We start from the raw sequence: 27,035 nt of genomic DNA on the forward strand, positions 1-27,035 counted from the left end.
GGGGGGAAAATGAGTTCAAGGTTAAGGGATGGAGAAGCATCCAGAAATTAGCAACACTGGGTGCCGTTACCACCTGTAGACTCTGGAAAGGTCTATTTGGGAAAGCTACTACTCACATGAACTGGGCCTTCGGTGAAGGAACATAGTAATTGTCAACTCACAGCACAGCAGGGAGGGGGGCAGGCAAATAAATACCCTGGTCTCTCTGTAGCTCCTTCACCTTTTGGATTTCCTGCTATGCCTCCTGTTAGTCTAATCCAAATTGAAGTCAGCATGTGAAGGAGCGCAGGCCACAGAGGTGTAAGCCCCATGGAACATCGATCAGATTAGAAAAGGAGTAGATTTAGAGAGGAAAATGGAGAATATCCAACCCAGGTATCTGTTCACTTTGTTTTAAAAGGAAATTTTGAAGAGAGATATACCTATGAATAAAGATATAAGCTAATGACGGGGCGCCTGGGTGGCACAGCGGTTAAGCGTCTGCCTTCGGCTCAGGGCATGATCCTGGCGTTACGGGATCGAGCCCCACATCAGGCTCCTCTGCTATGAGCCTGCTTCTTCCTCTCCCACTCCCCCTGCTTGTGTTTCCTCTCTCACTGGCTGTCTCTATCTCTGTCAAATAAATAAATAAAATCTTAAAAAAAAAAAAAAGATATAAGCTAATGAGAAGACCAAATAATACCTTGAACACAAGTCTTGCTGTTAAGGAGAAGTTTATATTGAGGCAAGTATTAAGATTATAGAAACTTAGTATTAAAAGGAATTTGAGTAAATATAAGCAAGTGGAAAACCTCATAATCCTGTATTGCTCAGTTTCTTTCAGTTATTTAAATTTAATATTATCTTAAAATAGAATAGCTCAAATAGCCAGACATCTGCACTGAGTCTTTCCTGTGGCGGCTTCTTTATTTTTAGAGGGTGAAAGTGATGGAGGGCAAAGAATAGTATGTGTATGACAGGGAGGGGATTGAGGAGAAGTTCCAGCTTGCCATCTTAGCAAATCCCTGCTAATTTCCTGCACTTTTCTTGTTTATGGCATTTAATATTCTCCGATAAGGACCCACATTATGATCTCGACTTAGAAAATAGTGAAATGGCTAAAAAGTACAGTTTTGACTTTAGCAATGTTTTACCTCATAGCCACAAAAAGCAGTGAGGCCCATGCATGGATAGAGTTTTTGTCCTCTATAAATATGTGTCAAATTATTTTCCTTGGAATGGAATGCTAGATACCACGCTGATATCTTCAATAAAATATGTTGACTAAAGTAGAAATATTTTCCAGGTTAACATAAATACATGTGTTTTTGTCATGTTTAGAGTAAAAACAAAACAAACAAAAAGATCTAGTTTTGTTTCCTTTCTATGTAATAGGAACTCTGTCCATGCACATATGTTCTCAGTTAACCTTCACCTAAGATCTAAGACTGTGTATTAGTCAAATAATTTTAAAGGTAATAAAGACCAGAGCGATTTAGTGATTGTCACAAAGTCACAGTCACTCAGCTAGTTTTGGATGAAGCTGAGAGTAACAGTCCTGTCTATCTGATTTCAAAGTCCCTGATCATTCAACCACAAAATGCCTCCTAGATAGAAGGAAAGAAATGAACATTGCCAGCAAAACTCGATTCATTCTTTTGGTAGCTTAAAATGACAATAAAAAGATAGTCTTTGTTTACAGAAAGGAATGTGGTAAGCATGGACCTAGGTGCTTGATAATATTTGCCGAATTAAAGAACTGTGAAGCGTATCTTATAACTGACATGGAGCTAATTTATTAAATTAAAGGGAAACAATTATATTTTTACTAAACTTAAACTGTAAAATTCTGCTGGATGCCTACAGCATCAAAACAATATTGCCCTAAAGATATATTCTAATAATGCCACATAGCTTCTACAGATAGGGACTTCTTAAGTGTCTGTTACTGTTTGGGACCTAAGGAGGAAAAGTCTTCCCTCCAAAATAGTTCCCACCCCCACTGTGGATTAAGTATGATTTTAATAACACAGATGTAGCTCATTCCAACTAGACACAGAGTCAAAGAACAGTAGCATCTCCCAGCCGTTTCCCTTAGTGACAGTATCAGGAAGGTGTTCATTTTGAAACATGATGTGTTTTGAAACAAACTCACAGGGTCAAAAATAGTGCTTTTACACACGCAAAATCAAAACCTATCTGTAGGTATTGACATGTGTCCTGTTGTGAGGGAGCAACATCTCATATCAAAGAGATATGGGAAAAGGCACCACCAAGCCTATAAGAGATTAACAGGATATTTGGGTAAAGACGATTCTATGTGGGGCCCTTAATATCTAGCTTCATGACCTTCTGAGTTAGAATGTCATCATTGACCTCAGTGAGTAAGAAATAAAAATTGATATTAGACACCTAGTTAATACCTATGATGCAGTATATAATTATATATAAGTATAATTATATATATATAAATTATATGATATAATTATTCAGACTATTCTTGAGTTAATGGACAGGCATATATATAAATACATATGTTTATTTATACACATAAATAATATATACGTTCCTCAGAGAGTGAGAATTCAATAACTCTTAATAATACTTAATAATTATATTGCTTTTAAAGTCCGGCGTGCTCTAACCCCCCAGATATTGTTACATATAAATAATTGCCTTGGCTTAATTGGGTTTATTTAACCACAACAGTTAAGATTAAAATGCCCAGAATGAACAAAGCCAAGGAATTCCTGCAGAAGTGCTTCTAAATCAGGGCAAGAAATAGATGATCAAAGTCAAATGAGGAACTTACTAAAACAGAGTTCACTCATTCCCAGGAGTCAACATCTTATTTCCAAGAAAAACAAAGGGTCTTTCGCTCTTAAAGTGAGGCTTCTATTATTCTCCCACCCATTTAAGGCATATTCTATGTGTGTGTGTGTTTATCAGAATTAGAGTTTAATGGAACAAACTGGTGAACTGAGCAACACTGTCACTCTAAGAAAAGCAAGATAAAATGAGCTGAAATTTTAGAAGGAAGAATACTGATCATATAGGAGAAATGACTGTCTTGAAATTGTTTTGAGCAGTCGTTTGCTTTAATCATCAATGTAAAGAATTTAGACATTTAAGATAAGGTTTTAGGGAACCCAACCCCAAAGTTACGCAGATGTATCCCACACTTTGTAGTATAATGTGCATTGATAATAGCAAATAACATTCTTAACCTTTCTTAGAATAAAACCCTCAAATTCCTGTGATTAGTTTTCAATTTTTTTCAAGTTATAATCTTACACACCCCTATCATAGCAACAATAAAAGTTTAAAATGCCTAGAAAAAATATATATTGCCAATGTTACTCAATAACTCAAAGAAGACTTTGTATAAAAAATCTTATTGTGCCACAGTGGTTAGCAAACATTTATGCACAAAATTCAATTCAAGAAAAAAAAATATGGTTGTAAACCACACTTTATTTTAAAAGTTATACTCCTTTCATTATCAAACTACAAGTGTGCTTAAGGATGATTTTTTTTTTCTGATCAAAGAAGGGTTTTATTTTGAGCTACAATTTCAGAAACTACATAGCTTGCATCCGCTGCAGCAACATATAATTTTAATGACAATCCTAAGAACAGCTTTCGTGAGCACTATTCCTTTGAAGCTTCCTCTTTTTGTCTTTAATTGACTGATGGTATAAGCTAGTAAATTGTTAAATATGGTTAGTCTCATATGGGCTCTTGTATTTTATAAAATGAAATTTTTCAAATGAATTAAGCAGCAACGCATTTTACACAGAGAAGTGGTCTTCAACTTATTTACAATAAAAGTCAAATATTTTATTTTTTCTGTTTTTAATATAGATTTCAATTTTATTTTGAAGATGGTTACCTCGATTGATGACAAAGATTAATCTTTATTGTGGTGGGTTATGAGTTATCTTTTCAAAAAAGGAACTGGGTCAGTTGGATATTTATATGGAAAAACATCAAGTCTTGACACCTACCTCCATAAATAAAAATCGGTTGCAAATGGATCATCTAATAAAGTATAAAACATAACACACACACACACACACACGCGCGCGTGCGCACACACACACACACACACACACACATTAATATCCTAGAAGGAAACATGAAAAAACATCTTTATGACCTACAGCACAAAAAGCGCTACCCCCGAAACAATACCTGATAAGTAATACATTAAAATTAGGACACCTGTCTATCAACAAATACATTAAGAGAATAGAAAGGCAAGCCACAGAGTGGGTGGGGAAATTTGCATCATGTATGAAGCAAAATGCCCAGAGTGTATAAATAATTTCAATTCATTTTTTAAAAAAATACGCAACTCAGTAGAAAAGAAGGGGAAATACCTGTGATTGATACTTTACAAAAGACAATATCCATAGACATAAACATGAAAAATGACCAACTATGATATCAAGGAAAAAATTAAAACAACAATGGTAGAGTTACTGTTTTAGATTAGGGGTAAGGTAAATGTTTGAGGTGATCACTACATTTATATGACACCAATAAAATTTAATACAAAAAGTTAAAAACAATTCAGTGCCACTACATATTTACAAAGATGAGTACAATGAAAAAAAGGTAGAAAATATCAAGTAGTAGGAATAATATGGGATACTTGCAATTCTCATATACTGATGGTGGGTGTGAAATTTAAGTACAGATATTATGTAATACTTTTTGCCAGTATCTACTAAAGCTGAAGGTAGGATTGTGCATGGAAACAAATTAACCAGTAAGTTTGTAAGTAAGAGAAATGAATGTATATGTTCTTTGTAAGACATGTACAAGAATGATCATAGCTGTACTATTTGTATAAGCCCAAACCAGAGGCAGTCCCAATGCTCACTAACATTGAAATGGATACGTAAAATTTGATATTTTAACAGTGGAATATACATATGCAATATATATTTAAAATATATATGAATATGTATTTTGCAATGAGAAAGACAGAAAGACTTATTGATACAATGAATAACAAATCTCACAGCATAATGTCTGGCAAAAAGAAGCCAAGAAAATAGAAGATTTTGTAATAGATGACAGAGCTGAGGACGAACTGATCCTGAGATCTACTGACCCCGAACTGACACTAGAATTTCTGATACGTAGACAAAAAACTGCCAGCACAACATTCACCCTTCTCTCTAAAATCACCAGAAGTAGACAGGCTTCTGTAAGTCACAGAATGAACACGGAGGTAAACAGGGTTCACAAAATTAAATAAATTAAATCCAAAAATGTGGAATTATCAAATATTTGAAGACAACCAGGGTCATCAAAGTGGGCGTGAATCTAATAAAATAATTAGTACTGAAGGAAGAAATTAAAACAGGCAGAAGACATTATGAAATGCATAAATAAGAACGAATCAAGTAGATGGCTTGGAAACTAAAGATGAAAAAATAGATTTTTTAAGTAACAACTGCAGTAAGAACAAACTCAAAATTGAGTAACATGAAAGAGATAATCGAAGAGCAAATTACTTGAGAACTAATCAAGTCAAAACCAAGAATGAAGCACACAATGTCTAAACAATGTTACATATGGGCAAAAAACTCAGAAGTAAAGTTTGAGAGAATCTAATCCTCCAGTATCTAATAGGATTTCTAAAAGGAGGGGTCATAAAAAGTGGGTAAGAAATAATCAATTATTAAGTAAAACACTTTTCATAGCTGAAGAAATACATGAGTATCCATGCTGAAAGAACCCACAATGTAACCACGAAGATAAACTTTAAAGCAAACAAAACCAAAAAGACTCCCAAACATCGCGATAGATACACTATGATGAAGTTTCATTGTGCGAACAGAAAAGATACCCAAAAAATCTCCAGAATGGAAACAACTCAAGTTATGTATAAATGGGTGAGAAACAAATTAACAATATCAGGGGCTGAAAAACAGTAGAAAATATTTTCTAAATTCTGAGGGAAAATGGTTTAAAAAATGAAATTCTGTACTATACAATACTAGCATTCAAATGGGAGAGAAAAATAACAAATTCACATGCAAAGATTCAGAAATGTTATGACCAGGGACACATTTCTGGAAGAATTACTTGAAGTGCATTTTCAAAAAACAAATTATGATTCCATAAAAAACAGGAGAGGTGAAAGCATGGGGTATATTTGTTAGCAAGGAAATCAATAAAGCATATTTAGGTGTACATAGTTTTTCATATACAGTGTGTATTTTTTTAGGGGATTGCTATAAAGCTCCATAGAAAGTGTTTTAATTTTTTTCAGTAAATAATAAACGCTAATTGTCAAATGAGCAAAAGAAAGTGAAATAAACAGGTAATTTACAGGAGATAATACATATAAAATAGAATGTATAAATAAGACACAAAAAGGGGGCTCAACTATAGTAGTCATCAGGGAAATGCTAATAAAAAACATTACTATTTGTTACTTTTCAGTTGGGTCAAATGTATAATAGATAATAGCCTGAGAGAAGCTGTATAGAAAGTAGCACTCTCATCCATGATTATTATGAATGAAAATTACAACTTCATGTTTAGATATCTGACTGTATCTATCCAAATCATAAGCACATATCCTTAAATCTGTAAAATCACACTGCTATTACTTTGTTCTTAAGAAATGCTTGCACATGGGAGTAAATATACTCCTGATATATATTCCTGATACACATTCAGGAATATCAACTGCAGCATCACTTTAAATGGTTAACATTAGAAATAACCTGACTGGGGGTGCCTGGGTGGCTCAGTCGGTTAAGCATCTGTCTTTCGGCTCAGGTCATGATCCCAGGGTCTTGGGATCGAGTACTGCATTGGGCTCTCCACTCAGCAGCAAGTCTGCTTCTCCCTTTCTCTCTGTGATCCCTCTCGCTCTCTCTTGCTCTCTCTCTCTCTCAAATAAAAAAAATAATAATAACCTGAATGTTGATCAATAGAGGATTATTTACATTTAATCGTATATTCAGGCTACATTTTAGATTGTATTTTCATTAAGAGGACTAGAGTAGATTTAGATGTACTAATAATATATATTAGCCTCTGTGACATTTGGTTATCTTAACTGAAAAAGGTGCATTCTGGAACAAAACGTAGAGACTGATGCAGTTTGTTGAAAATTAAAAAATGTGTGTGTGTGTGTTTCTGTATTCACAGAAATTTTCTAGAGAAGTACTCAAAAAATTGTATTTTCAGTAATTTGGGGGAAGACTAGAGGTAGGATTTAAGAAGTCTCATTCCATTTTTCCATTGAGTTTGATTCTTGTAACAAGGGAGTAGTTAGAGATGGACAGTGAGAAAATGGAGACAAAAAACACTACTTATGCCTGTTCATGTCCTTGGATTTGTTTATTTGGCAGGGAGCTTGCTTTTCTCTTTGCTTTATCCTCCTACCCCTTTTTATTTTTATTTTTTTAAAGATTTTATTTATTTATTTGAGAGAGAGAGAGTGAGAGCAGGAGCAGCAGGGAGGGGTAGAGGGAGAGGGAGAGGTAGGCTCCTACTGAGTAAGAAGCCTGCCTCGGGACTTGATGCCAAAGCAGACACTTAACTAACCAAACCACCCAGGCACCCCATATTTTTAAAAATTTTAAATTTTTTTAGATTTATTTTTTTTTAGGTAATCTCCACACCCAACATGGGGCTCGAACTTAAAACCCTGAGATCAGGGGTGCCTGGGTAGTGCAGTCGTTAAGCGTCTGCCTTTGGCTCAGGGCGTGATCCTGGCGTTCTGGGATCGAGTCCCACATCGATCGAGTCCTCCGCTGGGAGCCTGCTTTTTCCTCTCCCACTCCCCTGCTGTGTTCCCTCTCTCGCTGGCTGTCTCTCTGTCACATAAATAAATAAAATCTTTAAAACAAAAACAAAAACAAAACCCCTGAGATCAAGAGTCATATGCTCTACCACCTGAGCCAATCAGGCACCCCCTCTCACTGCTCATTATTTAATGGTAGATTCAGTCAGCATTTAGTTCTCAAATTCTCAAGCTCTGTTTATGGTTTTCTTTTGGTTTTTCAGATCAGAGTTTGAACATCTCTTTGGGGGTGGTCTTCCTTGCTTATTCCTTCCTAATGACCCCCTTGTCCTTCTATCACATTACTATTTTCTTGCTTTTCAAGACTCTGATCTCTATCTAAAATTATCGTACAATGAGTGTTCCATGTAAGCAGATTGATTTTTTTTATTCCCACTGCTATAACCCTACTGGAAGTACTTGACAAATATTAAACCTTAATAACTATTTATGGGATGAATGAATTAGTGAATGAATGTAGGTTTCAGTTTCCTCATCTATAAAGTGAAGACATTTCTGAAATTAGATTTGGGATAATATCAAGAAGCTAAGCAGGAAGTTGGATTATTTGTCACTACTAATACTAACAGGGTGAGAATATAGTTCTGAAGAGCAAGGAAGATCATAATATGTTGTTGACTTTGGCCACTAAAGCCAGCATTAAAGCAGAGTTCTGTAATGTCTTCATTCAAATTGTTTTTTGTTGTTTACTTTAACCACATCCTGGAGGAAAAATAATGTTATGTTCTTCCCAAATGAGACTAATAAAGCCCTCAGATCCCAGTTATTCTTGGAACATACTTCTTTTCATATGTGACCAAATGTAAATGAAAGTTGGAAATGCTTCAGTTCAATTAGGTCTATAATACCGGGGGATGTGACACTCTTCTACATCCGTCCAGATATATGTTCCTGAGGACATAGTAATGCATTTTTTTAACGGCAGCAAGATACAATTGTGGTAACTAGATGAAATAGTAATCCTAGTATCTCTAACTAATTTACTTCAGTAATATATTGAAATGTCCTAAAGCCAGATGTTCAAACTGCCAAATCGAACAGTGAAACTGCCTCATCTTTGACTTATAAGCCTAGAAAAACAAACCAGCTTTGCTTTTGTATGTTTGGAAAAATGAGGTGCATATTTCCAGTTGCCCCAATGCTTATTTATTCAAGGGTTTTATTAAGCCTGTGATAGATATTTTACGAAAACCTTGCAGAAAATAGAAAAATAAAATGAAGGTCATTTCTTTAATAAAAGAAAACAAACATTGTCTTTTAATGATCATATCTTAGCAAGGAGAAGCACAAAGGTCTAAATCAGGGAGGGCTGTACAAGAAGCACTGAGGAAAAACAGTTGTCTAAAGTCATACATAGAATATCCCCTGTAATGGAAGACATAAATACCCGTTTTATGCCATTGTTTTGGCTCCAACAATATCTAAGAACTCCCTTCTGTCGTATATTGAAAGGCAGGTAAATTTTGGCTGGCAGGAATAAAATGGCTTAAAGTACATGTAAATTAACCTTATGACTTGTGGAATAGTATAACAGCATATATGATCACAGTCAATATTATTTCCACATTTTATTCTTCTATGGTTGATAGAACGTTAGTAGGGAAATAAATAATGCTCCACCCCAAAATACCTCTAAGGTGAAGAGGATTTCTTAGAGAAGCATTTCAATGGAAATGCTAAGAATGACTACTATATTTCTCAGAGAAACAAACTGCGGGCTTCAGAGGGGAGGGGGGTGGGGGAATGGGATAGGCTGGTGATGGGTAGGAAGGAGGGCGCGTATTGCATGGTGCACTGGGTGTTATATGCAACTAATGAATCGTTGAACTTTACATCAAAAACCAGGGATGTACTGTATGGTGACTAACATGATATAATAAAAAATATTTTTAAAAAAAGAATGAATACTATAAACTACATAAGAAAATTCTAGTCTTGTAGATGGTAGGCACTGTTTGTTTGTTTGTTTGTTTATTTATTTATTTATTTATTTATCCTGGGTAGTGTGTGGTGTATGGAGCTTTTAATTACAATGTGGATGTTCTGAGTGTATTTCTAATAATTAATTGATTAATGGCCTAACCTTTTCTATTTTGAAATTTGACAGAGTCATATAGTTCCTCTGAAGCAATGTAGTTCCTCATCTACACTCAGGCAGGAGGAATTCCTTCTCTGGGTCCTATGCCTTGGAGATCTTCCTTTGCTTTTCCTCCACCTGTGCCCCTTGCCGTGGAGTAAACATTTCTGTGATCCAGTGGCTGTATCTAATAAGAGACACACACTCCTTTTCTAGATTACTCTCTGGGTATTTGGGATTCTAGAGCGCTATCCCAAATGGCTCATGAGCCTCTTCCCTAGATCTAGGTAGACCAAACTGCCTGTCTGCACTAGGTTTAAGGGGTGGCCAAAGTATGGGTTTGTTAGATATGAGGTACAGAATGGAGCCAAAGTAGGGAGGAAATCAGGGATGGCATTGGCCTAAGTTGGAGGGCCCATTCTTTCAACACTACCATGTCTAGCAGAGCACACTGAAGAAAAGAAACTTCTAAAGGTGATCTGACTTTTCAGGTCATTGTAAATATATATTCTTCAATATAGGATGCTAGATAAATTTTATTCAACAGTTTAATAGTCATATGTATATAGGCTTCAATTCGGACTTTTCTCTGGGCCTTGCAAATGTTAGCAGAAGGCGTGGTAAAATTAAAATACCATAAAATTTGGAATGAGATAGAATCCTGTCCAGACCTCAGTTCTGCTGACTAATTGGGTACCTTCAGGTAAATTACCAACCTTCTTTGAAATCTATAATTTCTCATTAATAAAGAGTAAAATATTATGTCCTTATTAGAGAGTTTTGTATGAGTTAAATTATTATGTACAAGGTAAGTGAAGATTCGTTAATCAAAAATGAACTATAAACAAGAACTTACCGTGGCTTAGGAAATATGGTAGTTAGCTGTGAAAGTCAGATGAGAATGGTAAAATTCTTACCTTTGAAGATTCAAGGTAAATAAAGATGAGCAATAAAGTTATGGGGGCCATGGCAGAGATATGTATGAAAGACCAGAAAAAAATTCATCTCTGGTAACTATAGAGAGGTTTATATTGATTGGCTCTAAAGCTGAGTTAAAAAAAATAATAATGTAGTCAGGGAAGGGCAAAGAAAATATTTTTGTGCAAGTCTGTAGCAAAAGGTAGGGGAATTACCTAGTGTAGCTATCATGTGACAGAGATAAATATAGGTAATTTATCTTTATCTTTATAGGTAATAGGAACTTTATCTATAGGTAATAGGAACATGATTCTACAAAGTAATATATTTCATTTATGTACTAACAGGTGACTGAGAACTAGCCATTTCTGGCAATATATTGAGTGAGTTATCTGAAGAAACCCTCTGAGATTAAGGTGCCATAAGTTAATAGATAAAATATTAAAAAAAAAACCTTTTAAATGAATCACTGAGATCATGGATAGCATCAGAAACAAGAAACATCATAAGATACATGTGAGTTCTGAGACCACCATGTATGCCTGGAGTCACCATTCATTGGTGAAAACCTAGAGCATGAGAACAGTAGACAATCCCTGACCCTCCACATGGTAAACATTCAGATTAAAGATGCCACCTCAAAGCTGGGGATATCCAAAAATATGCCAAAGAATTGTCCCCTGTGTGGTGAATAATAAGAAAAGAAAATGTCCTGCAATGGAAGACTTGCCTGTCATGGCCTTCATACTGGATGGAGGCAAAAAAAAAAAAAAAAAAAAAAAAAAGTATTCTTAAAATACCTCATCTGCCCTCATTGGGCATAGAGTCAGAATTCACTAGTGTTACATGACCCCAAAACTACAGGGCCCCAACCACCTGGAAAAAGCAATAGAAAAGCTCCCTGGAGGAATATGCATTAAACTTGGGCCAAAAATATCTTGCATAGATAAATTCCATAGGATTTGAGGTTACCAAAAATCACAAAGCAAACAAGGAAATTAGCCAACACAACTGAGAGCTATCAAACAAAATGAAAGAATATAAGCATATTAGAATTATGTAAAAGGAAACACAAAATGTGCATGTTTAACATATTCAAGGAAATAAAAGAATATACCAAAAGCATGATTAAGGAATGTGTTATCTACAGATTTGAAAAGAACCAAAAAAAAAAAAAAAAGCTTTTAGAAATGAAGAATAAAAAATAAGTGAAATTTAGAAGTCAGTGGATATATTAAAAAGCAGAAGAGACAAAGCCAAGAAGAGAATTAACAAATGGGTAAATCTGACAAAAAAATTAATTCTGAATGCAAGAAAGAGAGATGAGATTTAACATATTAAAGAGAAATGAAGGGGCTCCTGGGCAGTGCAGCCTGTTAAGCATCCACCTTTTGGTTTCAGCTCAAATCGTGCTCTCAGTCCTGGGTCCTGGGATTTAGCCCCACGTCAGGCTCTGTGCTCAGTATGGAGTCGGCTTGAGATTCTTTCTCCCTCTCCTTCTGCCCCTCCTGCTCATATGCTCTCTCTCTCTCTCTCTCAAATAAATAAATATATCTTTAAGAAAGAGAGAGAAATGAAGAATTATAAATGGTAGAATGAAAAGATATAATATTTATTGGCTTTCCAGAAGAGAGAAAGGAAAGATACATTTGAAGAGCTATTTGATTTTTTTTCATAATTTTTTTAAGTTTTAATTTTGATTCCAGTTAGTTAACATACAATGTTACATTAGTTTCAGGTGTACAACATAGCAATTCAGCACTTTCACCCTGTCCTCATCACATATTTCCCCACCCACCTGCCCCATGGTAACCATCCATTCTCTATAATTAAGAGACTGTTTCTTGATTTGTCTCTCTCTCTTATTTTTTTTCCCCTTTGCTTGTTTTTTTTTTCAAGTTTTTATTTAAATTCCAGTTAGTTAACATACAGTGTAATGTTAGTTTCAGGTGTAGAATTCAGTGATTCATTACTTACAACATCAACTGCTCATCAAAACAATTGCTCTCCTTAATACCCATCACCCATTTAACCTATCCTCCTGCCCACCTCCCTTCCAATCACTGTCGGTTTGTTCTCTGTAGTTAAGAGTCTCTTTTCTGGTTTGCCTTTCTTTTTTTTCCCCAATGTTCGTCTGTTTTGTTTCTTAAATTTCACATATGAATGAAATCATATGGTCTTTGTCTTTCTCTGACTGACTTACTTCACTTAGCATAATACACTCTAGCTAATCCACATCATTGCAAATGGCAAGATTTTATTCTTTTTTATGGCTGAGTAATATTTCATTTTATATTTATATACATACATATATATATATATATAGAGAGAGAGAGAGAGAGAGATTCCATTATCTCACATCATTCTTTTTTTTTTTTTTAAGATTTTATTTATTTATTTGACAGAGAGAGACAGCCAGTGAGAGAGGAAACACAAGCAGGGGGAGCAGGAGAGGAAGAAGCAGGCTCCTAGTGGAGAAGCCCGATATGGGGCTCGATCCCAGAACTCTGGGATCACGCCCTGAGCTGAAGGCAGACGCTTAATGACTGCGCCACCCAGGCGCCCCTCACATCATTCTTATCCATTCATCAGTCGATGTATATTTGGGCTTTTTCCATAGTTTGGCTATTGTTGATAATGCTGCTATAAACATTGGGGTGCAGGTATCCCTTTGATTCAGTATATTTTTATCCTTTGGGTAAATACCTAGTAGTGCAATTGCTAGATCATATGGTAGTTCTATTTTTAACTTTTTGAGGAACCTCCATACTGTTTTCCATAGTGGCTGCATCAGTTTGCACTCCCACCAACAGCGTAAGAGGGTTCTCTTTTTTCTGCATCCTCAACCAACATCTGTTGTTTCCTGTATTGTTAATTTTAGCCATTCTGCTGGGTATGAGGTAATACCTCATTGTAGTTTTGATTTATATTTCCCTGATCATCAGTGATGTTGAGTATCTTTTCATGTGTCTCTTAGCCATCTGTATGTCTTTAGAAAAATGTCTATTCATGTCTTCTGCCCATTTTTTAACTGGCTTGTGTGTTTTTTGGGTGTTGAGTTGATAAGTTCTTTATATATTTTGGGTACTAACCCTTTATCTGATATGCCATTTGCAAATATCTTCTTCCATCCTGAAGGTTGCCTTTTAGTTTTGTTGGTTATTTCCTTTGTTGTGCAGAATCTTTTTATCTTTTTTAAAAATGATTTTATTTATTTGTCAGAGAGAGCGAGAGCGAGCACAAGCGGGGGGGGGGGGTTGTGGGGGGCAGCAGACAGAAGAAGAAGCAGGCTCCTTGCTGAGCAAGGAGGCTAATGGGGGACTCAATCCCAGGACTCTGGGATCATGACCTCAACCAAAGACAGATGCTTAACCGACATAGCCACCCAGGCACCCCCAGAATCTTTTTGTCTTGATGAAGTCCCAATAGTTTATTTTAGCTTTTGTTTCCCTTGCCTCTGGCAGTGTGTCTAGTAAGAAGTTGCTGTGACCGATGTCAGTGAGGTTACTGCCTCTGTTCTCCTCTAGGATTTTGATAGTTTCCTATCTCACATTTAGGTCTTTCATCCAGTTTGAACTAATTTTTATGTATGGTGTAAGAAAGCGGTCCACTTTCATTTGTTTTGCATATTGCTATTCAGTTTTCCCAAAACTATTTGGTGAAAAGACTGTCTTTTTTCTATTGGATATTCTTAACTGCTTTATCAAATATTATTTGACCATCTAGTTGTGGGCCCATTTCTGGGTTTTCTGTTCTGTTCTATTGATCTCTGTGTCTGTTTTTGTGCCAGTACCATACCGTCTTGATGATGATAACTTTGTAATATAACTTGAAGTCCACAATTGTGATGCCTCCAGACTTGCTTTTCTCTTTTAAAGATTGCTTTGGCTATTTGGGATCTTTTGTGGTTCCATACAAATTTTAGGATTGTTTATTCTAGCTCAGTGAAAAATGCTGGCGTTATTTTGATAGGGATTGTATTAAGTGTGTAGATTGCCTTGGGTAGTATACACATTTGAATAATATTTGTTCTTCCAATCCATGAGTGTGGAGTGTTTTTCCATTTCTTTATGCCATCTTCAATTTCTTTGATAAGTGTTTTATGGTTTTTCAGAGTATGGATCTTTTACCTCTTTGATTAGCTTTATTCCTAGGTAACTTACGGTTTTTATGCAATTGTAAAATGGAATCAATTCTTTGATTTCTCTTTTTGCTGCTTCATTATTGGTGTATAGAAATGAAACAGATTTCTGTATGTTGATTTTGTATCCTGCAACTTTGCTGAATTGGTTTATCAGTTCTAGCATTTTTTTGATGGAGTCTTTCAGTTTTCTACATGTAGTATCATATTGTGTGAGAATAGTGAAAGTTTGATTTCTTCTCTGCCAGTTTGGATGCCTTTTATTTCTTTTTGTTGTCTGATTGCTGAAGCTAGGACTTTCAGTACTATGTTAAATAACAGTGGTGAGAATGGACATCTCTATTTTGTTCCTAAGCTTAATGGAAAAGCTCTCAGTTTTTCCCCACTAAGGATGATATTAGCTGTGAATTTTGCATATATGGCCTTTATGATGTTGAGATATGTTCCCTCTATCCCTACTTCATTGAGGGTTTTTATCAAGAATGGATGCTGTAGTTTGTCAGATGCTTTTTCTGCATCTATTGAGAGTATCATACGGTTCTTGTCCTTTCTTTTATTAATGTGGTATATCACATTGACTGATTTGTGAATATTGACCTACCCTTGCAGCCCAGGAATAAATCCCACTTGATCGTGGTGAATGATTCTTTTAATGTACTGTTGGATTTGTTTTGCTAGTATTTTGTTGAGAAGTTTTGCATACGTGTTCATCAGGGATAATGTAGTTCTCGCTCTTTTTAAAAATATTTTATTTTATTTATTTAAAGATTTTTTATTTATTTGAGAGATTGAGAGTGAGAGAGAAAGAGCATGAGCTGGGGGAGAGATAGGTGGAGAGGGAGAGGCAGACTCCCCAACAAGCAGGGAGCCCGATGCAGGGCTCAATCCCAGGACCCTGGGATCATGACCTGAGCTGAAGGCAGATGATTAACCAACTGAGCCACCCAGGCGCCCATGTAATTCTCTTTTTTAATGGAGTCTTTGGTTTTGGAACCAGGGCAATGCTGGCCTCATAGAACGAGTTTGGAAGTTTTGCTTCCATTTCTGTGTTTTTGGAATAGTTTGTGAAGAATAGATACTAACTCTTCTTTATGCATTTGGCAGAATTCCTCTGTGAAGCCTTCAGGCCCTGGACTTTTGTTTAAGAGATTTTTGATTACTGATTCAATTTCTTTGCTGATTATTAATCTGTTCAAGTTTTCTGTTTAGATGATCTGTCCATTGATGTAAATGGGATGTTAAAGTCCCCTACTGTTACTCTATTATTATCAATGAGTTTCTTTGTGTTTGTTATTAATTATTTGGGTGCTCTCAAGTTGGGGGCATGAATATTTACAATTGTTTGATCTTGCTGGATAGAGCCCTTTATCATGATATAGTGCCTTTCTTCATCTCCTGTTATAATCATTGGTTTAAATTCTAGTTTTTTCTGATATAAATATTGGTACTCTGGCTTCCTTTTGACATCCATTACCACGATAAATGTTTTTCATCCACTCACTTTGAATCTGCAGGTGTCTTTAGGTCTAAAATGAGTCTCTTGTAGGCAGCATATAGATGGGTCTTGGGTTTTTTTAATCCATTCTGACACCCTGTGTCTTGATGAAGCATTTAGTCCATTTACATTTAGAGTAATTATTGATAGATACCAATTTAGTGCCATTTTATTACTTCTTGTTTTTGAAGATTTTCTCTGTTCCTTTCTAGTCCTTGTCTCTTTTGGTCTTTGTCACTCAAAGAATCCCTTTTAATATACCTTGCAGGGCTGGTTTAGTGATTCCAAACTCCTTTAATTTTTGTTTGTCTGGGAAACTCCTTTAGCTCTCCTTCTATTCTGAATCATAATTTTACTGGATAGAGTATTCTTGGCTAAAGATTTTTCCCATTCAGCATGTTGAATATATCATGTCACTGTCTTCTGGCTTGCCACGTTTCTGTGGAGAGATCTGCTGGTAACCTTATTGGTCTTTGCTTGTAAGTTAGGGACTTCTTTTGTCTTGCTACTTTTAGGATTTTTTCTTTATCTCTATATTTTGCAAATTTAACTGCAATGTGTCTTGGTGTTGGCCTGCTTATGTTGATTTTGATGGGAGTTCTCTGTACCTCCTGGATTTGGATGTCTGATTCCTTCCACAGATTACGGAAGTGTTCAGCTGTAATTTCCTTGAATAAATCTCCTGCCCACTTTTTTCTCTCTTCTTCTTCTGGGACTCCTATGATAAGAATGTTATTATACTTTATGGAGTCACTGAGTTCCCTAAGTCTACTTTTGTGATCCAAGATATTTCTTTCACTCTTTTGTACAGCTTCATTATTTTCCACAACTTTATCGTCTATATCACTTATTCGTTCTTCTGATTCTTCCATCCTTATGGTCATTTGATCCAGTTTGTTTCGAGTCTTGGTTATTGCATTTTTCATTTTGGCCTGATTAGTTTTTAGCTCTTTTGCCTCTGTGGTAAGGGTCTCTCTGATGTCTTCTATGCTTTTCTCAAACCCAGCCTGTATCCTTACGATTGTTGCTTTAAATTCTGGGTCAGGCATATTACTTATATCTGTTTCAATTAGATCCCTGGCTGTGACCTTTTCTTGCTTTTCCTTTTTAGATGAATTCCTCTGCCTTGACATTTTATCTAGGTCTCTGTGTCCTCCTACGTGTTAGGAAAGCCCGTACTGTTTCCTGTTCCTGTGAGTAATGGCCTTATGAAGAAGAGGTCATGTAGTGCCCAGGGCCTGGCACTTCAGGGAATGTCTCTGGTGTGTGTTTCATGCACTCTGCTGCTGTGGTTTGGCTATTCTGTCCCCCAGGACAGTCATCTTTAAAGGTTCTCCTTGCCTGTAGTGTATATTGTTTGAACCTTTGGCCAGAGTGTGGTGAGTTTTACCTATATGTGCTCTGGTCTGTTGTTAAATGAGACCTGATGCCATTTCCACCAAAACTGAAGCTTTGCAGCACTCTGTGGTCAGTAGGTGTGGTGTGTGCAAGGGTTTGTGCTGGTCTTCTGGGGAAGGGGACCCTTGTCCTTGTCCGTAGGAACACCTTCCCTAGAAAAGGAGTACCAGCAGAGCACATGGGAGCAGGACCTGTGTAAGCAGGTTGGGCAGCCAGTGTTGGCACTGTGCTGTTTGCTAAAGTTGGTTTATGCTGAAGGGTGGGGGAGGGAAATGGCACCAATCCATTCCTTTGTCCCTGGAGTGGGTTGCTGCTCTCAGGAAAGCATTTTCAGAGGATCAAATATTTTCCCCTCATGCATCACAGGTGTTTTTCAGATTGCTGATTTCATACTGTCTGTCTCTGGGTCACTTGCCTGCCTGGTGCAGCACAGCATGCCTTGGACTCTACATTAACCAGGCCTGCTGACTTTCAAAATTCCACAAGCTTTAGGGACCTGGTGTGGTGGGGATCCATGCTGATCTTCTGAGTAAGGATTGCACCATCCTGGGGCCAGTGCAGGTTTGACCCAAAAGGGCAGCCAAGCAAGAGCTCAGGGATGTGGGATTTAGAGCAAATCAGGCTAAAAACAGCCAATGTCTGGGCTAGCCACCCTTAGCAGGTATCTCTGCATCTATGCACTCCAAAAAAGAGTGAACAGTCTCTCCCCATGCCACTTAGGTGATCCTCAGATCATGCAGTCTGCCCTGGGATTGTTTGTCTAGCTGTGCTCCAGGAGTAGGGTAGCATCCTCAGGTTTTGATCAGAGCCAAACTTGGGGACATCTGATACTCCAGTCTTTGAACACTCCTGGTTGCAAAAACTCATGAAATTCAGCCCCTCTCATTTTCCCAGCCAATGCCTTTAGGGAAGTATTCTCCTTGTGCTTATCTCTGTGTGCTCCACTCTCTCTCACCTTTCTCCACAACCATGGCACCCTCTTCTCTGCAGAACCTCTGATCTATTTCTCCCCCAAACTACATCTTCATACTTCCTACCTTCCTTAAAGTGGCCTCTTCTCTCCCTCTAGTTGTGCAGTTTGTTCTCTCAGTCCTCAGGTTGATTTCTTGAGTATTCAGAATGATTTGACAATTACCTAACTGTGTTTGAGGGACGAGGCAAGCCTAGGGTCCTCCTACTACACCACCATCTTAGCTCTCTCTGATTATTTTTCATAATTTATGATATGTCTGTATTTCTAGATCAAGAAGCCCAATTTGAAAAAAAATTCCATGGCTAGACACATTTTGATGTAATTATACATTACCGAAGTGAAAGATAAAGATAGTATCTACAAAGAATGGCTCTGAAAGGTTGCCGAAGGTGGGGAAGGGATCTTAGTTTGTATTCTTCTGAGAGCAAATCTTGGAAAAAAGGATTTAGATGCAGAAGGCATGTTGCAAGCATGAGGCAGTGAAGAGGAGTCATAAGGTATTATCGAGGATGCCACTGTGGGCAATGGAGTCTTGACTCTCTTGGGGTTTCCTGAGAAGATCCCACATTTCTTCCTGAAGGATGGAGAGATGAATTTATATACATCCCCTGAGATTGAGAGTTGCTTCCAGGGACATTAATCTGCTGCACTTTCTGGCAGTGCCCAGCATTCATGGCATGAGAGAAACATCTGGGCAGAGAGTATATAGATGCATAACCATGAGCCATGTAAATACTTAGGGGAATAGTTTTCCAGGCAGGTGAAATGGCATGTGCAAAATTTTCGAAAGGGGAATTCCCAGTATATTAAAGAACAGCAAGACAATTAATGTGACTGGAGCCCAGGTGAACAGAATTGGAGAGAGGCATAAAATGAGGTCTGAGCCCTAGCCAGAGGTCAGGTCACTCAAGACATGATCTATAGGAGGTACTTTTGTTTTTATTTGAAAGCAATGGGAAAATTCCAGAAATTGATAACAGTTATATCATTACAGATTTTTTTTGTAATGTTTACACAAATTGTTTAAGCTAGGATAGTCCATGCTTTAATGAGATCAAGGTGTTTCTAGGTTGGTGAAACTTATGGAGATGCTGTCATCATCAAAATGTGTTTTCTGAAACCACTCTAAGTATCATCATCCACCTGGAAAAAGGAGTAAAAGCCTGGAAGATCGCATTTGGAAATATTGATGGGTCAGGCATAAAAATATCATTCAGTACTTTAGCACACAACCCATTGGCTAGAACCTAATCATCCTGACACAGCTAACTGCAAGGAAAGTTAGGAAATGTTTTCAGCTGTGTGCCAAAAAATTGAACAATAATTAGTTTAACATTTCCAACCATTTCTGAATATTAATAAATCCGATGATTTATTGAGTTTAAACATTTTTGACTGTTACACATTTTTCAAAGCCATCTGGAATATATAGGTTGTGAAATTTCACAAAACAATATTTGCTCTTATTTTAAGAACCTGATAATTTTGTACTCTATTTCATTTTATTTTATTCTTTTTATTTTTCATTTTTCACCTTTTAACTGCTGGTTATGATTTCAGTTATGATATTGATCTTATAATCTGCTTAAAGATTACTACCTGTAGATAAAAAATCAAGGTGATTCACTGGTTGTGAACCAAGAAATAAACCCTAAGGTTAGAGTAAAAATGCTGGTTTCAGAACTCAACCATTGTCAGTGTATCAGTCAGGTAAATGAGGTGTGATTCTTAGATCAGCAATATCAGCATCACCTGGGACTTTTAAAAAATTATTATTATTTTTGATTCCTATATAATTGACATACATTGTTGTGTTAGTCTCAAGTATACAATATAACAATTCAACAATTCTATACGTTTCTCAATGCTCATCATGATAAGTGTACTCTTAATATGCTTCACCCATTTTTCCCATTCTCCCACTCACCTGCCTTTTGGTAACCACCAGTTTATTTTTTATATTTAAGAGTTTCTTTTTTGTTTGTTTCTCTTTTTTTTCTTTGTTCCTTTTTTTTTTTTATTTCTTAAATTCTACATAGGAGTGAAATCATGTGGAATTTTTCTTTCTCTGACTGACTTATTTCACTTAGCATTATATCTTTTAGATCTATCCATGTTGTTACACATGGCAAGTTTTCATTCTTTTTTATGGCTAAGTAATATTCTAGTGTGTGTGTGTGTGTGTGTGTGTGTGTGTATTTGTGTGTGTGTGTGTGTACCACATTTTCTTTATCCATTCATCTATTGATGGACACATGGGTTGCTTCCATATTTTGGCTATTGTAAATAATGCTGCAGTAAACAAGGGGGTGCATATATCTTTTCAAATAAATGTTTTCCTATTCTTGGGGTAAATACCCAGTAGTGGAATTAATGGGTCATATGGTTATTCTATTTTAAATTTTTTAAAGAAAACTCCATAATATTTTCCACAGTGGCTGCACCAGTTTGCATTCCCACGAGGGTTCCTTTTTCCCCCCACATTCTTGTCAACCCTCATTGTTTTTTATGTTTTTGATTCTAGCTATTCTGACAGGTGTATGGTGATATCTCATTTTTTTTAATACAAACTTTGTACTCATCTATACTGAATCAAGGTCTGTATTTTACATATTTCTTAGGTGATTCATATACACACAAAGGTTTGAGAAGTACTGCGTTAGGAAATGCTGCAGTAACAAACAACCTCAAATTTTCCTAATTTCAGTATGTTTATTTCTCATGCACGCTGCCTGACTGCCACAAGTAAGCAAGAGAGTTCTGCTCATCATAGTCGCTCAAGCATTAGGTCTTTGGAGTAGCTATCTTCTCAAACACTGCCAGTTGTTTTTCCAGAGGTAAAAAAAAAAAAAAAAAAAAAAAAAAAAGCCTAAATGGGTCTTTTATCAGCCTACCACATGATCAAATAAGCAAATTATTGATGTCACTTCTGTTTTCTGGGTACTAAAACTGTTTTCTCTTTTATTCATTCATAGTAAATCTTGATCTTTTGATGCCTGGGTGGCTCAGTCAGTTAAGCATCTGCCTTTGGCTCAGTTCATGATCCCAGGTTCCTGGGATTGAGTCCTACATTGGGCTCCTTGCTCAGCAGGGCTTTTTCCTCTGCCTGTTTCCCGCCCCCCCCCCCCCCCAGCTTATGCTTGCTCTCTCTTTCCCTCTCTGACAAATAAATTTTAAAATCTTGATCTTGCCTCAAGTATAACGTTTAACAAATTGTTAACAATTTAAATTTAACAAATGAAAATTTTTGTATGTTTGTTGTTTCTCTATTTCCTCCATTGAAATGAAGCCCATCTTTTCTATACATCTTTACATACTGAATGTTAAGTTCAGAAAAGTTTATGAATTTGTGGGATTTTGTATTTCATGAATTAAATAACACATTTAGATTCAGAGATGCTTTTCCAGATTAAGAAATGTATCAATTGCATTAAAAGAGAGCTTAGTACTAGGAAGTCCCTCTTAAAACAAGTCACCATCTGGGTGAGGTCAGAATGAGAAGACCTTTCCTGAATTCAGGAAGGCTGATGGATGGGATGAGTTTGACCCACGAACATAACACCCTTGATAGCACTTTTTATCTGCAGAAAATGGATGAAAAGTTGAAAGTATGGGTAGGTCCTGACTGTAGTTCTGATCCTCCTGGGGGCAAAAAAAAAAAAAAAAAAAAAAAAAAAAAAAAAAGTACCTTTCAAATTTCCCAAATGTGAAAGTCTTGTGGCTACTTTTGAATTTTAATTAGATGTTTTCTACAAAGAACATATTCTGTAAGTTAGAGGTTGTTTACAATATTTAGTCATCTGCAGCCAATATTTGTCTTCTACTACGCTTAGATTCCTTTCCTCCCATGTTTCTTATGAATCATTTTATACAGCCAAGACCTTTCTTTTCTAATACTGCTGAAGGCCAATGCAAAGCAGAGGCTATTAGAACATTGGTACTAGATCACAAGATGTCTTTCCATATTAGTTCAATCAATCCTCACTTCAAATCTATGATTGTCCTCATATAATGGTTGAGACAACTGAGGCACAAAGAGATTAAGTGACTTTACTTAACTTTGAAGTCCTATAGGATTTATGGAAGCAAACTTATCAATTATCCTTTATAATTTTTAGAAAATAAGAAACAGAACTTTTAACAAATTAAATGTTGCTAATACTGAATTCTCATGTATCCCTCTTTGTGCCAAGAATATATTTCTGGAAAAACACTCAATTTGATTACATGCTCATAAATTTATTGAAGATGTATAAAATTTTGGAAGTATTTTAGTTGAGTATTTCATATATCTTTATGTAATATTCACTTGAAGAAATTTCCATGAAACTTTAGAAAACATTGATAGTACAACCAAAAATTGAGATACGAAGATGATGACAAAGGAAAAAGAAAAGTCTCAAAAGATTTCAGTTTGTCACAAATTTTTTTTTTTCAACAAGATGTCACAAAATTCCTAATGGACTTCTTTAATTTAAAAATGTACCCCTTCAGCATATTTTGTTTCATGGCATGCAAAAATTGAGTTGTACCTGAGGGTTTTTTTTTTTTTTTAATATTGAAAAGATACCTAGCTCCTTACCATCAAATTTAGGAAGCCAGTCTAACTGACAGAAGCAAGAAATTTAAGTATAAAGGGTCATTTTCCTTCCCTCTATTCAAAAATAGGAGCTCAGAATTAACAATAACCCAAGAGTCAGTATTCTAGCTCTCAGTCCTTCATTAGGGCTGGTCTTATTCTGTACTTCTAAAAGAATAGAGAAGTATGTGTCAACTTTTTGGTCAGCTTTATTTCACTCTTACTGGAATGCAAGCCATGAAGAAGAAACAAAACAAAATACTTGGCTGCGTTTAGTAACAACGAGTTAATTCCAAGCAAACCAAACAAACAAACAATACACATTTGTAATCTGTTAAAAAGTAATTAAGTAAGTAAGTTAACAACTTAACAAACAGTACATAACTGTTAAAACAGTTATGAGCATGCAGTGAAGAAATATGATCACTGTCTATTGTTGGAAATTTGTTTTTGTTGGGGCAAGGGGTTGGTTTCAAGCAGCCGTCCCAAATTTGTCTACATGTTAGAATAACCTGGGATATTTAAAAAGTGATGCCCAAGCTGTGCCCTAGGTCAATTAAGTTAGAATATCTGGGGAATCAATATATACATTTCCATATTTCTTTTTCTTCATGATTATTTTTTCATAGTTATAAATATATTTTTTCCTTCATAATTATTTTTTATTAAAGTACACACAATGTTACATTAGTTTTAGTTGTACAACATAGTGATTCAAAAAGTCTATTCAGATATAGATATATATATATGTATATGTATATATATATATATATATTTAAGGTTCAACAAAAATTTATAAAATATAAAACAAAACTTCTCTCTCCAGTCTGGGCTGCATACAAAATAACCACTGTTAACAGTTTAATACAATTTTTAAAAATTAAATAAAGGAAATAAAACTTCCCCGCATTGTTTTTATACACACACACACACACACACACACACACACTCCTCAATAATTCTCTCATTTTTGTTTTTTAAACAAATATAAAAGTCATGCTTTATATTTTGATCTGAAACTTGATTTTTTTTTTAACTTTAGATACCAGGACCATTTTCCTGAGTCAGTGCAAAAATATCCACTACTTTCTTTTCATGGCTGTATAAGATTATGTAGATATACTGCAGTTTATTTTCCCATTGCCATAATTATTAGACATCTAGTACACCTAATTTTTTGCCTATTAAATGCAGTAAATTTTCTTTGTTTATATGTTCCAAATAACTCCGTACGATGGCATCCTAGAAAATAGGTTTTTTAGGTCCTGTGTGTGTACATTAAATAATTTAAGAAATACTAGCACATTCCTTTCCAAAATTTTCAGTTTTAGTCCCACCAGCAGTATATATGAGAACTTGTTTTCCTATGCCAATATCAAGACCAGATGTTACCAACCTATACAATTTGTGTCAATCAGATTATTAAAAAAAAAAGATACAGTTTCATTAATATGCATTTTGTACTTTGTTTTTCATAATTGGCTATTTGTATTTTTCATTTCAATTTCCTCTTTGTCTTCATTGCCCATTTTACTATTGAATTATTAGTATTTTTCTTACTGATTTTTTAAAAGCACTTTGTGTATTTTTTTATTTTTTTAATAATAATATTTTGTTATTATATTAATGTTTGTCACCATGCAGTACATCCCTAGTTTTTGATGTAAAGTTCCATGATTCATTACTTGCATATAACACCCAGTGTACCATGCAATACGTGCCCTCCTTAATACCCATCACCAGCCTATCCCATTTCCCCCCCCTCCTCTGAAACCCTCAGTTTGTTACCCAGAGTCCATAGTCTCTCATGGTTCATTCCCCCTTCTGTTTACCCCCCCTTTCTTCTTCCCTTTCTTCTCCTACCGATCTTCCTACTTTTTATGTTCCATAAATGAGTGAAACCATATGATAATTGTCTTTCTGTGCTTGACTTATTTCACTTAGCATTATCTCCTTCAGTCCCGTCCATGTTGCAGCAAATGTTGATAAATCGTTCTTTTTGATAGCCGAGTAATATTCCATTGTATATATGGATCACATCTTCTTAATCCAGTCATCTGTTGAAGAGCATCTTGGCTCCTTCCACGATTTAGGTATTGTGGACAATGCTGCTATGAACATTGGGGTACATATGGCCCTTCTCTTCACTTCGTCTGTATCTTTGGGGTAAATACCTAGCAGTGCAATTGCTGGGTCATAGGGTAGCTCTATTTTTAACTTTTTGAGGAACCTCCACACTGTTTTCCAGAGTGGCTGTACCAACTTGCATTCCTACCAACAGCGTAAGAGGGTTCCCCTTTCTGCACATCCTCTCCAACATTAATTGTTTCCTGCCTTGTCAATTTCTGCCATTCTAACTGGCATAAGTTGGTATCTCAGTGTGGTTTTGATTTGAATTTCCCTGATGGCTAATGATTTTGAACATTTTTTGGTCTGTTAGCCATTCGTATGCCTTCTTTGGAAAAGTGTCTGTTCATATCTTCTGCCCATTTTTTGATTTGTTTATTTGTTTCTTGTGTATTGAGTTTGAGAAGTTCTTTGTAGATCTTGGATACCAGTCTTTTGTCTGTGGTGTCATTTGCAAATATCTTCTCCCATTCCGTGGTCAGCCTCTTAGTTTTTTTGACTGTTTCCTTGGCTGTGCAGAAGCTTTTTATCTTGATGAAGTCCCACAAGTTCATTTTTTTTTTTTTTTTAAGCTCTATAGGTAATTCCAATATGGAGCCACAGTTGAGATCCACCGGTTTAGTAAGTCTACTCTTAATCCTATATTGATGCTGACATTGCTTTAAAAATCCCACCAACAACCCCATTATATAATTTACTCTCAGCTCTCCTTCTGTGTTATAGAAGACTGTCTGATAAATGTGGTTATGGGGATTATCTGTATACAATGATACACACAGGAAAAACTTTGTTCCTCTAATGAAAAGGTTATTATTAAACTAGTTTAAGGTTCTATAACAATGATGATGGAGAGTACAGTCATGCTTTCTTTGTAATTGCTTGTTACTTATGACAAAGATGCTCTGCTTGGCCAAACATTCCTTTGGTTCCTGTGAATTCACTTCTCAAAGGCACTGACTTTTGGGCTTTTGTGTTTGTCTCTGCATTTTTCAATTTTAGGAAGAATCCTACTATGTCTATTTGGCTAGAATCAACCATCCTTGACATCTGATCACCCTCAATATCTGATCAGTTTCTTCATCCTTCAGTCTTTGAGGTGATTAATCACTTTGGCAAGAATTTTCTTAGGTCAGTTTAGCCAGGATCCTCCCTCACCTCTGATATAAGTAATTCTCTTAGTAATTTTCCATCCACTGACACCCGCAACCCCACACCCCAGCTTTAAATCCCCATTTTTGCTTGTTGTATTTGGAATTGATTCCAATCTCCCCTGCAGCCACTGCCAAACCCCATTGTAGCATCCCCTGCCCTGTTCAGTTGGTTTGAATAAAGTCTGCCTTACTATTCTTTAACAAATGTCATTAATTCTTTTTTTCCCCCAACACTTTTAAGTACATGTGAAACAGCAGCTATATGTTTAGATCTTAGTCTCTGAATTATTCCTTTCTACCAGTCCATTTCATTTCCTTTTAAAATGTATTTTTTTCACAAGTATATGAAACTCAGTTCAA

General features: G+C 35.9%; 1 long non-coding RNA gene across 1 annotated transcript in view; it reads left to right on the top strand.

Annotated features, from left to right (window-relative positions):
• Window positions 1-27,035, top strand: part of LOC148107969 (uncharacterized) — a 402,897-nt gene that overhangs the window by 216,472 nt on the left and 159,390 nt on the right. The window lies entirely within an intron of this gene.

Source organism: Ursus americanus, chromosome 23 (assembly GCF_024610735.1).
Source record: "Ursus americanus isolate L20-20 chromosome 23, mUrsAme1.1.p, whole genome shotgun sequence".
NCBI lineage: Eukaryota > Metazoa > Chordata > Mammalia > Carnivora > Ursidae > Ursus > Ursus americanus.